This window comes from Carya illinoinensis, chromosome 1 (genome assembly GCF_018687715.1).
Source record: "Carya illinoinensis cultivar Pawnee chromosome 1, C.illinoinensisPawnee_v1, whole genome shotgun sequence".
Taxonomy (NCBI): domain Eukaryota; kingdom Viridiplantae; phylum Streptophyta; class Magnoliopsida; order Fagales; family Juglandaceae; genus Carya; species Carya illinoinensis.
The window spans coordinates 28,549,466-28,562,192 of NC_056752.1; the positions used below are offsets into that span (position 1 = coordinate 28,549,466).

Below are 12,727 nucleotides of genomic sequence, written 5' to 3' on the forward strand. Positions count from 1 at the left end.
TTAGGCTTATCGATTTAAATGTTTAAATGCATTGAGGGGCACAGATCCTTCTTTCTTAGTGGGGCCTAAGCATCCACACAGAAGGACATTTCAAAAGCTCATTGTAATTTAGAGCAAGGTTGAAGTTTTAAGCGATTTTCTCAACACTGTTTCTTCACTCGTCCTTTTGATATTTTGCCGCCTCCGCCATTAAAATACTTTTCAACCTTCTCTGTAGCATGCTCTCAACGTCCCACTACACCAACAACACGAGAGAACTATACTCCAACTTCTATTAATGAAACTCACTTTAGTACAAACAAGCAAGACCATGTATGAATGCCCCATCAAACCCTCTGAGCCTGAGCCTTTCCTTCTCTTTCTTCTTCGTAAGTTACAAGGCCTGAAGAGATGCGTCCTAGCTCTTCTCCTATGTTTGCCCACTTTCCTTTTTACTTTTATTCTCCTTCTCTTCTTAATATACAATAACTTTTTTATCTTCTACCTTCATCTCTTTGTTTTTTTAGCCTTCTACAATGGTTGCATTTTTCACCGTTTTCTGTGAAGAAGTTGAGAAGGAGTTACAAAAAAAATAATTAAATAAAACGCTCCGTTTTATTATAACACGTGGATTAGAGTGAATAAACGTGTACGTGAGAGGTCCTCAATTCCATGTGTAAATAGACTTTTTGATTTAATTATGAGTTATGTCAATCAGCGACCTTTCAAAGGCAATAGTACCAGATATCAAGAGCTCCTCGTCCGTTGTGCAATTGTGACATACTCGGTATTGATTTGGCCACAATGAGAGTCCTCAGTCCTGCATCTGAATCTGTGGCATTTCTAGGACGATAATATTAACACCAATAATGGCAGCTCACGTGGGTTGGCTATTAAGGCCCTTGTCGTAGGCCCTAACTTGAAAACGTAAATTAATTAATTTTTTTTAATAAAAAAAAGGTCGATTAGTATAAAAGATGAAAAGGTTTGGAAAAGATGGCATAAATATTAGTCCAAAGCTAATAATGTTACCGACAATTTAGTATAGATAAAAATATCTCTCATTTTAAAATATAATTGTACAATGTGATTCATTAAAAATGTTGTGCAAGTATCATTATCCCATGTTCATCAACAGGTCATTTAATATTTAGATTAGTTCCAACTTATTCATGACCTGATTCGTTTAGATAGAATAAATCATTTATATTTGTTTTGTAACTTTATCAACAAGTTTTGACAAATAAAATTTGATATTTAACTAATTATATTTTTTTAAGTTTATATATACGTATATAAATAATTATATTGAGAAGGGTTCATGTAATATGTTTAGTATTAGGTAATTTCTGTTAGTCTCTTCAAATATTTAAAGTAATCACATTAGAGGTGCCCACAAATATTGCGGGTAAGAAATAGAGTTTTTCTATAGTAATATGTATGGTAAGCATGTTTGGTAAATTGTTTAATGTTTGGTAAACACCTATCTAAAAGCGTTTTGAAGTTAGTTACCTTAGTTTTTTAAAAAAGTGGTACTTTTTTTATTAGAAAATATAGCTTGTATTAAGTGCTTGAATTATTTTTTTCATAGATTTATCATACATATTATATTATTTTTAAAATATATGTTTAGGCTGTTAAAGTTACTTTTTAAACTTCTAAACTTAAATTTAAACAAGCAGTAAATATAAATATAATACTGTAAAAATTAATAAATGCAAAGTTCTTCAAGTTCGTACGATCTGTTTTTTATATAAATTGTGTCGTTTAATTATTGATCATGATTTGTGTTCATAAACAATTAATTTAATTAATGAATCAACCCAAAAATCCTTAATTCCCTTGGACTTAATTGACGCAATGCTAGACGAACAGTAGGACGACCCTACGAAATTCTAGAGATCAGTTTCGTTTTCATGGGACCATGCAATTTAATTAGAAAAAATATAATTATAAGTATAATTATATATTAATTTATATATTAATTTGATATAATTAGTTAAAAAATAAATTTTATTAAAAATAATATTAATTTAAATTTTAAATATAAATAAATTAATATGTAATTTTATTTATATACAGTAAAATTTATTTAATTATGCGTTATGTATGACTTGTCTGATATACTTTACAAGTGACAGTTCAACGATCACATGGTTTGATGGTTTCGTTTTCACGGGACCCATGCAATTTAATTATGGGTTATGTCAATCAGCGACCTTTCAAAGACAATACTGTCAGATATCAAGAACTCCTCGTCCGTTGTGCAACTGTGACATACTCGGTATTGATTTGGCCACAATGAGAGTCCTCAGTCCTGCATCTGAAGACTGACGCCCATTTCTAGGACGATAATATTGGACGGAAAATGACAGCATTACCATTCCTTTATTACTTATTTATTATTTTTTTTATTTAATTTTTTTATAATTTCTTATTTTATTTATTAATTAAGAAAGTAAATAATAATAAAATTATATATTTTTTAATTTTTTATTAATAATTAAAAATGTTAAAAAATTTTTTAAAAAAATAAAAAAAATCTGAAATACACATAACTAATAAATAAATAATAGATAAATAATAACCTATCACTACCCATATTAGACACCAATAATGGCAGCTCACGTGGGTTGGTGTGCAGTAAAAATGGGCTTGATGGATCTTGTCATACCTCTTAGCGGCTATAAAAGGAGATCGACTCAAGAGTTTCAGCACAATTGTATTCTTGCTTGCTTCTTACGTGTAGGCTTATAGCGAGACTGATTCCGCCTTAACAGGTACTTTTCTTTAAAATTTATAACATATTGTTTGATAAATTTATTTAAACTTTAAATTTCATTTTTTTGTAAATCTTATTTACATACATTTACAACCCAAAAACACTCGTACATGCATTAATTAGTGGAGTCCAGCTCATTGCGCATGGGTAAATGCGTTCTCGCTCACTTTTTTATAGAAAAAGTTCAAAGTTTTGCTACTAGTAATTATTAATAGAAGAATTATATATATAGTTTGTGGGGTTTGTTTTTACCGTTTATTTTGGACGTTGTATCAGCGACAGGCTTCAAGTATGAGTGCTCAACGCGATGGGCGTCGGCAGGAGATCAATACGGAGAGGTTAGTGTTTACTGTTCCTTCATTTCTTGTATAGCTGTAACTATTTTAATTTTGATATGATGATCATTTCGTATTGCTTGAAGTCTAGAATTAAGGCATATATTAGATAGTACGTACTGCAAGAAGGTGATGCGATAAAGAATAAAAATATACTTACATGGTTAATTGTTTGGTCTCAAGGCATGCATATTGCATATACATACTCGATTTTTCATGCCTATCTTTTTTTTTTTTTTTTTTTTTTAGCTTTTCAATACAAACACTGGACATTGCACCGATACCTGATTAAAAAATGTTACATAAATAAAGATCCATCTTGACAAGTTACACAATGTTGGGCAAACCAATAAATAACTTATTCCTACATATGCACCAATGATTAAAACATCACATCGATATGTATAATCTGCGCTCCATAAAAGTAACTGACCCTTCAGCTTTTAACTCACATCACAACGAATTCCCCAAAGAAACCGACTTGTACGCCTTCTTGAGATGAGAAAAGAACACACACAATTCAGACCCAGTAGCTTACTACTTCCCAAACACAAATAAACTAATTTCACAAACATCCCCTCACATAACGATCTCTTGCTTCAAAATGCTTGCTTAGATCTCTTTGTGGGGGCAAAACCAAACCACCATTACTGTAAATTTCATCACAGACATGTACATCTTCTCCAAGAATGGTCATGTTCTCTACTCGGGCCCATTTCCCAACAGTGGAGTGCCATCCAATTATACTGCCAGAAATGCAAGCATGCTTCTTGATGGGGACTCCCCGCATTACTGTGTAACGAGAGAGTCTAAATCCAGACTCAACACAGCCAGGGCCAATTGCAACATCGGGTCCAATCAAACACCCCTCACCAATTTTGGCGGTCTCATCTACTAGAACATTCCCCACAATGTGGGTCCAGTGGCCAGCATTAGTGAATCTCAACATTCTCACCGTACAGATGAATTCGAAATAATCCAAATAGTTTGTCATCACTATTTGATCATTGCAATTGGATTCCAAATGGCATAGATTGAGCCCAAAATGATCTGCAACTTATAAACAGTTCAGATCAAAAGTACCGATAGCGAATCTCAATATTCCAACTGTACAGATGAGTCCGAAATGATCCAAATAGTTAAAAAGTACTATTTGATCGTTGAAATCAGACTCCAAATGGCTTAGATCTAGCACAAAATCAATCTGCGACTTTTGGACGGTTTAGATCAAAAGTACCGATGGCGAAGCTCAACATTCTCACCGTACGGATGAGTTCGGAATGATCCAAATAGTTGAAAAATACTATTTGATCGTTGAAATCGGACTCTGAATGACATAGATTTAGTCTAACAAAGATCTGAAAATTGGACGGTCCAGATCATCTGACGCGTGGCACACACACGCAGTAGTAAGGCCTTTGAGGCGCGTGAGGGCGCGTGGGGGCGCGTGAGAGTGTGCCCAATACGCGTCTTCATCCCCTTGTGCACATGAGGGCGCGTGGGTGCGTGTCACCCACTCGTCTTCTTCCTCTGGTGCGACTGAGGCGAGTCTGCACTCTCCAACTTCTAGGAGCACGTACGGGCTCTTCTGACATCCGTTTTTGATGCCATTTGCGGCAACGAATTCATCTTGATGCGAGGAATATCGTTGTATGGTCAAAAGTTGATTTTGGTCAACTTGATTTTTCTGAACAGCACGAAACCAAAGCTCTGATACCAATTGTTGCACCTCTGGCTTGTCCAAAAATCACACAAGATGATAGAGAGATAATATTTAAGTGGTTCGGCAACTTGCCTATGTCCACTGAAGCGGAAACTCAATATTTTCAACATGTTTGTACAAAATTACAAACACTCATAAACAAGCTCTCTATCTCTCAAATGACCCTCTGTTCTGAGTTTCCCCAGAATCCAAATTTCCTCCTCAACCCTCTGCGTGATCGCTCACAGCAGTGAGGATGATCTTAATCTTCAGCAAATGATCTCATTTTATAGGAGAAGCTATGGGGGACAAAACACCCACACTTCTTGACCAAGAGGAGGCTTCTTTCGGTGTAGAAATATTGGTCAATATTTACTGCTAGAAACTTTCGATGGGTGGTTGGCTGGCTGCAAGTTCAAATTGCATTTCACATTTGGGGAGTTTCCAACAATAACATCATTGTTGAGGACAAAAAATGGCTCTCACCAGATTCATCGATTAGTTTGTCCCTAGCAAGAGCAAGAGGACCAGCAGTGCCAAGTGGCTCCATCTCCTGCGAGCAAGTGATCTTGATCCCAAGCTTTGTTTCAAAATCCTTCAAGAAGTTCAACATCACCTCTGGTTGATAATTAATAGCCAAAATCACTTCAGTGACTCCGATAGCCTCAAGAGCCTTTATCTGATGAAGGATCATAGGTTTGTTGGCAAAATCAACAAGCGACTTGGGGAAACTTAGTGTCAATGGCCTCAGCCTTGTTCCAAACCCTCCAGTGAGAATAAGTGCCTTCATTGTGATATGCCGCTTACTCTTCTTTATATTCACACTGGATCAAGACCTCGAACCTAGCATAATCTCCAGAACGGGGGTTTTATTTCACTAACACCCCCAATGGTTGGTATCGTCGGTGATGGGTCTGAGCTGTACAGACTACGCAGAGCTTACATGCCTATCCTCAGTGAAATATAACTTTATTATATCCTTCTTTTTCGAGATATATATAAAGGATTTACTATGCATCAGCTACTATTTATTTTACACACCACACACTTATAACTTTTTATAAGGTATAAGGATGATTTTCATAGGATATATAAATATTTTTTATAAGATGTGTGGTGTGTAATAATAAATAGTGACTACTTCCAATATTTTCTCTATATATAAACATCCATCAAAACGTATTTGATTAGGGGTAGTACGTACATGTTAAAGTCAACCAAAGTTTACCATAAAACAAAATTTGTAGAATATCTACATATATACTCGCAGAGGTCAAAAGTTCTTCTAGCTGATTATATATATACTAGGTGGGAGCAACGTGCAAAGCACGTTTGTCTAATTTTATGAAATGATTATTTGTAAAAAATAATATATATTTTATAAAAATTATTGATGTCACTTAATAATTTAAGGCATATTGGAGAAAATAAAAAAATTAGTTTAAAATATCATATAATCCAGTACATGTTTATAACATCCATAATTTTAGCAAAGATGTATACGAAAAATTTAATAAAAGTCTAACACAAACGGTAGTTCAAAATATGTGTCGTTTGATATTTGTATTATTATTCATCAATTTATGTCATCCTGTAGACGATCAATAGAGATAATATTGAAATTTTTATTTTGCTATTGGTTGAGTCGATCAGGGACAACATAAAGTTAAAACATAATCTTTTTATAAAATTTGTGGTATAATATTTTCTATATATAGCATATATATAAATCCTAAAATATATTTTGAAATTGTTGGCCGAATTTACTCTTTCTTGATTAGCTCAAGGATCACGGTCTTTGTCACGTACCTATCATAGCAAGCCCACGTGTGGAATATGACTTAGCGGAAGCTACGTCCTATTACTATGGAAAACAAAAAACACTTTGATTAAACACATTTGTATTATATATTATATGAGATTTTTAAATTTGGAATACTCAATAATCTGAGTTAATGAAACGTATAATACACGTATATTATACTTAGGGATTTACGTCTTATGCACCTAATACATGTGTATATGTTAAGGAAAAAGAGAAAAATATAATAACTAATCTTTAATTATTTATTATTATATAAACTATTAAGTATTATAATTATTGTGATTAATAAACCATATAACAACATTGAATGCTATCTCTCACAACATTTATGTCTACATTTTATATGTCAAACCGTTAAAACAAACGGTGTTAACTTTAACGGAAAAACAAGAAAAACCGTTAAAACAAGATTTTCCGTTTCATACACACTTTTTATATATAGAAGATATATATATATATATATATATAAATGGCCAGCCAAGGCTGCAAGCTGTGTGGGAGCTTTTTAAAATGGGTAATGATATACCTATAATTTTTTTATAATTATTTTATTGCGCATTATCAATGAACTATTAATGTAATTATGTCACTTTGTTTAATGTAACAAAACTACCATCCATTTTATTTAGAGTTGTTAATTAGTTATAAAATAATTATAAGAAGAATAACTAGACTACTTTTCCAATGCTTAATTGACACCTTTAAAACATCAAATTATACAATAATGTTTAAGATTATCTACGTACATGAATGATTAAACCCTTTCCTTATAACCCCCAAGTACCTAGTTGTATTCATAGTTTCCTCGGCCTGAAGTGAGGTTTTTAATAAAAATGAGAAGAGGTTATTTGTGGACAAGTGACCCGACTCTTATAAAAATAAAAAAAATAAAAAGAATGGTAAAACCTTTCGATAAGTTTTTTTATCTTTTTTTTGAGTGAAACGATACCTATATTTATTGTTTTGGTGGAGAAAATCATGAAGTGAATTAAGTAATGGTACTGAAATACAAACGATACCTATATTTTTTTTCCACCTCATGCACATGATTTTTCTTTTGACTCACAAGTCATTCTTCATTAACTCGCGGCTGTTTTTTATACTTTCCAAAAAGGTCAAAAGATGAAAATCCTTTTCTATAAAATATTCTCAGCTGAAACAAACACAACGTACTTTTCCTAGCATTATGCAATTTTTCGTGTGAAATGAGTGTTTGGACATTAGGAAAATTTATTTGTTTTTCTCTATTTCAGCAACGCTAGCTCCAAAGAGTAATTAAACAATAGCAATATGGCTGGTAACCCCTTTATGATCGTACTCAGAGCTTACTTACAACTTGTTGGGAAATGATCTTCAACTCTAGTACGAATTACTTTTGTCTTATAATCTCATAATTAATACCTAGATATAATCTCATAATTAGTGCATCTAAATTCACATAAATTATGTCCCGATCCCTATCCGTATAATTAAATTAAGGTAAATAAAATTACTGTCTTAATTTTCCTATTTGATCATCTGTAGATCTATTTGTAGACATATCCGCCTTTTCATTTATATCAAAATATAAATAAAACGAACAAGCTGATTTGATGTTTAGAACATAAGTCTAATGACTAGGGTTGTAATTCATGAAAAGAGTCATTCAATAAATAAACCAAGCTTGATCAAAACTTTAGACACATTATTTTAATGTGCAAAATCGGTATAAATTCTCTTCGACTCGAATAATTTTGTATTTATAATTTTTTAAAGTATTACTCTTGAAATTATAATGAGAAGATTTTGAATATGTAAAAATGATAAATACGAAATTATGCACTTAAAACGATAAATATTGCTTATTGACTATAAATATAAGTCTTTATATAGATATGCATGAATGCATATAGAAACTGATCTATGAATATATTTATCAAATCCAAAATTGGTTTGTCGAATTTAATTGATAAAGTCCAAACATTTTACTGTATTTAACTTTGTGGTAAAAAAGTAAAATATGATCATTTATTGCAAATATAAAATCTGTCAATTTAAATTTTATTATAAGTTCGTAAATATTGATGAGCTAACAAATTATTAATATGATCAGTGTATCAAAGCGCAAAATATTTTAGTAACAAAACTTAATTTGTTTAAGAAAATAATAAATTAATTGAGTAATTTATGAAAATAATAAACTCAATTATACTACATACAATCATTTTTACGTATTCTTTACACACTCCACTGATGTGATTGATCAAAATAATTATTTTATATTAAAAAATATGATATAGCCAATTATATTAATGCACTATCTAAAGAATATACAAAAGTGATTATATATAAAATTTTTATTAAATAAAACTAAATAGATTGACATTGAATATTCAATATTAATTGACTCAACCGAGCTTGATTACAACTCTATTAGAAGCACTAAATCCGTTGGCCCCTCTTTCCTCACCACAATGTCCTTTTCTCTTTGAGAAAAGCTCCCAGGCGAATGGGTTTGAAACCTTGTACCAGCCACTAACATCTTGACACATAGGCATTTCTAACACAATTCTCCTGTACTCGGCAACACCAAACCAACCCCTATTTGCTCTCTCTTCCTCTCTACCTCTCTCCATCAGCCCTCAACGAAATCTATCATCTCCGTTCTCTCCCTCTCCCTTCCTCTCCTAGACGGAAGCCCCACTCGACGTGACGCCGAAGGAAGCCCTGACGCTGACAAGAGGATAGATTTTTTAGGAGGGTTGGTGGTGTAGAAGAAGGGCCCCACAAAGTATAAATTCATGTTCTTGTCTTCGAGAACAAGATAAGATGAAAGAGGAGCACCACTGATGCCGTGGTTTACATCAATCGAAACTTTGCAAGTTTCCAGTGGAGAATGGTACTATAATGCCTTGCATTACTTAATCTTCCAATTATCTTTTAGAAACGAAGGAGATATTTTTGTAAGGAAGTAGCCCTTTGCATCTCATTGATCACTGAATATGGAGATAGGAGTTGTCTCGTACCCATTCTCATCAACGGCTAGGTATGTTATCCTTACAATGGCTCCTGCAATATTGATCACCAAATTAATTGGAATGTAATTGGAGCCTCATTTAAGTGGCCTTAATCACAAACAAATTTCATTAAAACAGCTATATATATATTGAGGTACGTCAACTAGAGTGTAGGTGGAGTGGGTAGATTTCGTTGAGGGCAGATGGAGAGAGGGAGAGAGGGAGAGATCAAATGGGGAGTCGTTTGGTGTTGCCAGGAGCAGGAGAATTGTGTTAGAAATGCCTATGGGTTGCGATGTTAGTGGTTGGTGCGAAAATCAGTTTTAAACCCATCCGGTTGGGAGCTTTTCTCGCCTTTATTTCATATAACATAGAAAGACCCATATTTTATTGTTATTGTTCAAATAATTTGTAGGAATTAGATCGAGAATATCTAACTAATCTATAATCTTCTATATATAAAAAGTGTGTATGAAACGGAAAATCTTGTTTTAACGGTTTTTCTTGTTTTTCCGTTAAAGTTAACACCGTTTATTTTAACGGTTTGGCACATAAAATGAAGACATAAATATTGAGAGAGATAGCATTCAATGTTGTTACATGATTTATTAATCTCAATAATTATAATACTTAATAGTTTATATAATAATAGGTAATTAAAGATTAGTTTATATAACACGTGTATTAGGTGCATAAGACGTGAATCCCTAAGTATAATATATGTGTATTATACGTTTCATTAACTCAGATTATTGAGTATTCCAAATTTAAAAATCTCATATAATATATAATATAAGTGTGTTTAATGAAAGTGTTTTTTTTTTCTCCATGGTAGTAGGACGTAGCTTCCACTAAGTCATATTCTATACGTGGGCTTGCTATGATAGGCACGTGACAAAGGCCGTGACCGTTGAGCTAATCAAGAAAGAGTAAATTCGGCCAACAATTTCAAAATATATTTTATGATTTATATATATGCTATATATAGAAAATATTATACCACAAATTTTATAAAAAGATTATGTTTTAACTTTATGTTGTCCCTGATCGACTCAACCAACAGCAAAATAAGAATTTCAATGTTATCTCTATTGATTGTCTACAGGATGACATAAATTGATGAATTATAATACAAACATCAAACGATACATATTTTGAACTACCGTTTGCGTTAGACTTTTATTAAATTTTTTGTATACATCTTTGTTAAAATTATAGATATTATAAACATGTATTGGATTATATGATACTTTGAACTAATTTTTTTTATTTTCTCCAATATGCCTTAAATTATTAAGTGACATCAATAATTTTTATAAAATATATATTATTTTTTACAAATAATCATTTCATAAAATTAGACAAACGTGCTTTGCACGTTAATCTCACCTAGTATATATATATATAGTAATTGAAGAATGAGCTTTAATTTGCACTTTCTTGTTGAGCCACTTCATTTTTGCATTAAATGATTGAAAGTATTAATAATTAATTTGAAAATTATTTAAAATTTATATCCATAAATATTAGAACGTACATTAAGAAATTTTAAATGCCTAGAACACTTTGTATTATTTAACAAGTAGGGATCGAACACTTTGTATTATTCAAACATGGTCTGATACTCCAGACTCATCAGATTACGTAAAAACAAAGTGAAGAAAATAAGTATAGAGTAGCATTAAAAAATTAAAGAAGAAAATAAGTATAGAGTAGCATTAAAAAATTAAATCTTTTTTCTATCTTTCATTTGGTACGTGCATGCAGTAGCGTACGGTTATTAAAGTAAAATACGAGAGAAACTAAACTTGTTATAATAAACCTTTTTATTGCATTATTTGAAGAGAGCAAAATGACAAGAAAACATCATCATCACACTCTCAAACAACTTATTAACCTACTGGTTCTTAATTAATTTGTTATTTCTGCTAAGTGGTCACTAGTACTAGGGCTGTGCTCCGATTCCGACTTTTGTACAAATACTCGTTGTTTTTGTATGTGACACAGTGACAGTGATGCTAGCTCGGTACTTGAAAGGTGAAACTTTAGTTTTTATTAATTTGAGGTATTTTTGTATAGATTTCATTCTTATTTTCAATGTAATTGAAATATATAAAAGCTTGAACACGTTAAATTGTATAATTAATTAATTTTCCTGGTACAACGAGTATTTGTACAATATTTTCATCCCAAAATGTCAAATCTGTTTGAACACGTTAGACTGCATAATTAATTATTATACATAATTCAAAAGATCATAAACAATGAATAATAGAAATAATAGCCTATTTCAAAATTTGATTAAACAGTCCATAAGAATAAACATTTTGATTCAACCGAAAAAAAACATCATTTGCAGCATTGTAGTTGGTCATTTGAAGTACCTGAAATTAAGATAAAAAAGTATTCAATCAATAAATGTAACCAAATATTGATCCAGAAAATTGAATAAAGTAAAAGTAAAATTTAATTATCATTAATACCAATAAAGATTAAGTTAATTCTAATATCAACTCATCTTTATCCATACTCCATCAGTCATTGGCAACTATAATGGGGTTCATAATTACATCTGTGAAATGATATAAAAATATAAATTAAATAAATTTATGAAATCATAAAAACAATTAAAATAATCAATAATAAAAAAAAAGTAAAATAAGGTTACCATCTTCAAGCCTATAACTCTCATCATCAATGCCAATGCTATCTAGTCCAAGAGGTGTATTACTGATCTAGTTCTGTGTGCAAACGAGGGCCTCCACTGTTGACGATGACAAAAAATTCCAAAAAGCATCCAACACTCGACCTCCGGTGCTAAACGCCGACTCAGATCCAACAGTCGTAATAGGAATGGCTAGCACATCTCGGGCAATACGGGAAATGATTGGATACTTGATGGAATTAGCCTTCCACCAAATGCATATCTCAAATGCAGGACTAGGTGCCTCGACCTCTTCCATAAAATACCGTTCAACCTCTGAAGTACACCCCATAATATTCTTTGATGCAACGAGCTGATGATACTCATTCATGATGTCGTAATTCCTACGGCGTCGAGGCAATGCACCTACTGGGCTAAAGTCATCAGAGGGAGGTGTTGGAGTC

General features: G+C 32.1%; 1 pseudogene; it reads right to left on the reverse strand.

Annotated features, from left to right (window-relative positions):
* Positions 1–5,163: 5,163 nt before the first annotated feature.
* Positions 5,164–5,608, reverse strand: LOC122280607 (annotated as a pseudogene).
* Positions 5,609–12,727: the final 7,119 nt, after the last annotated feature.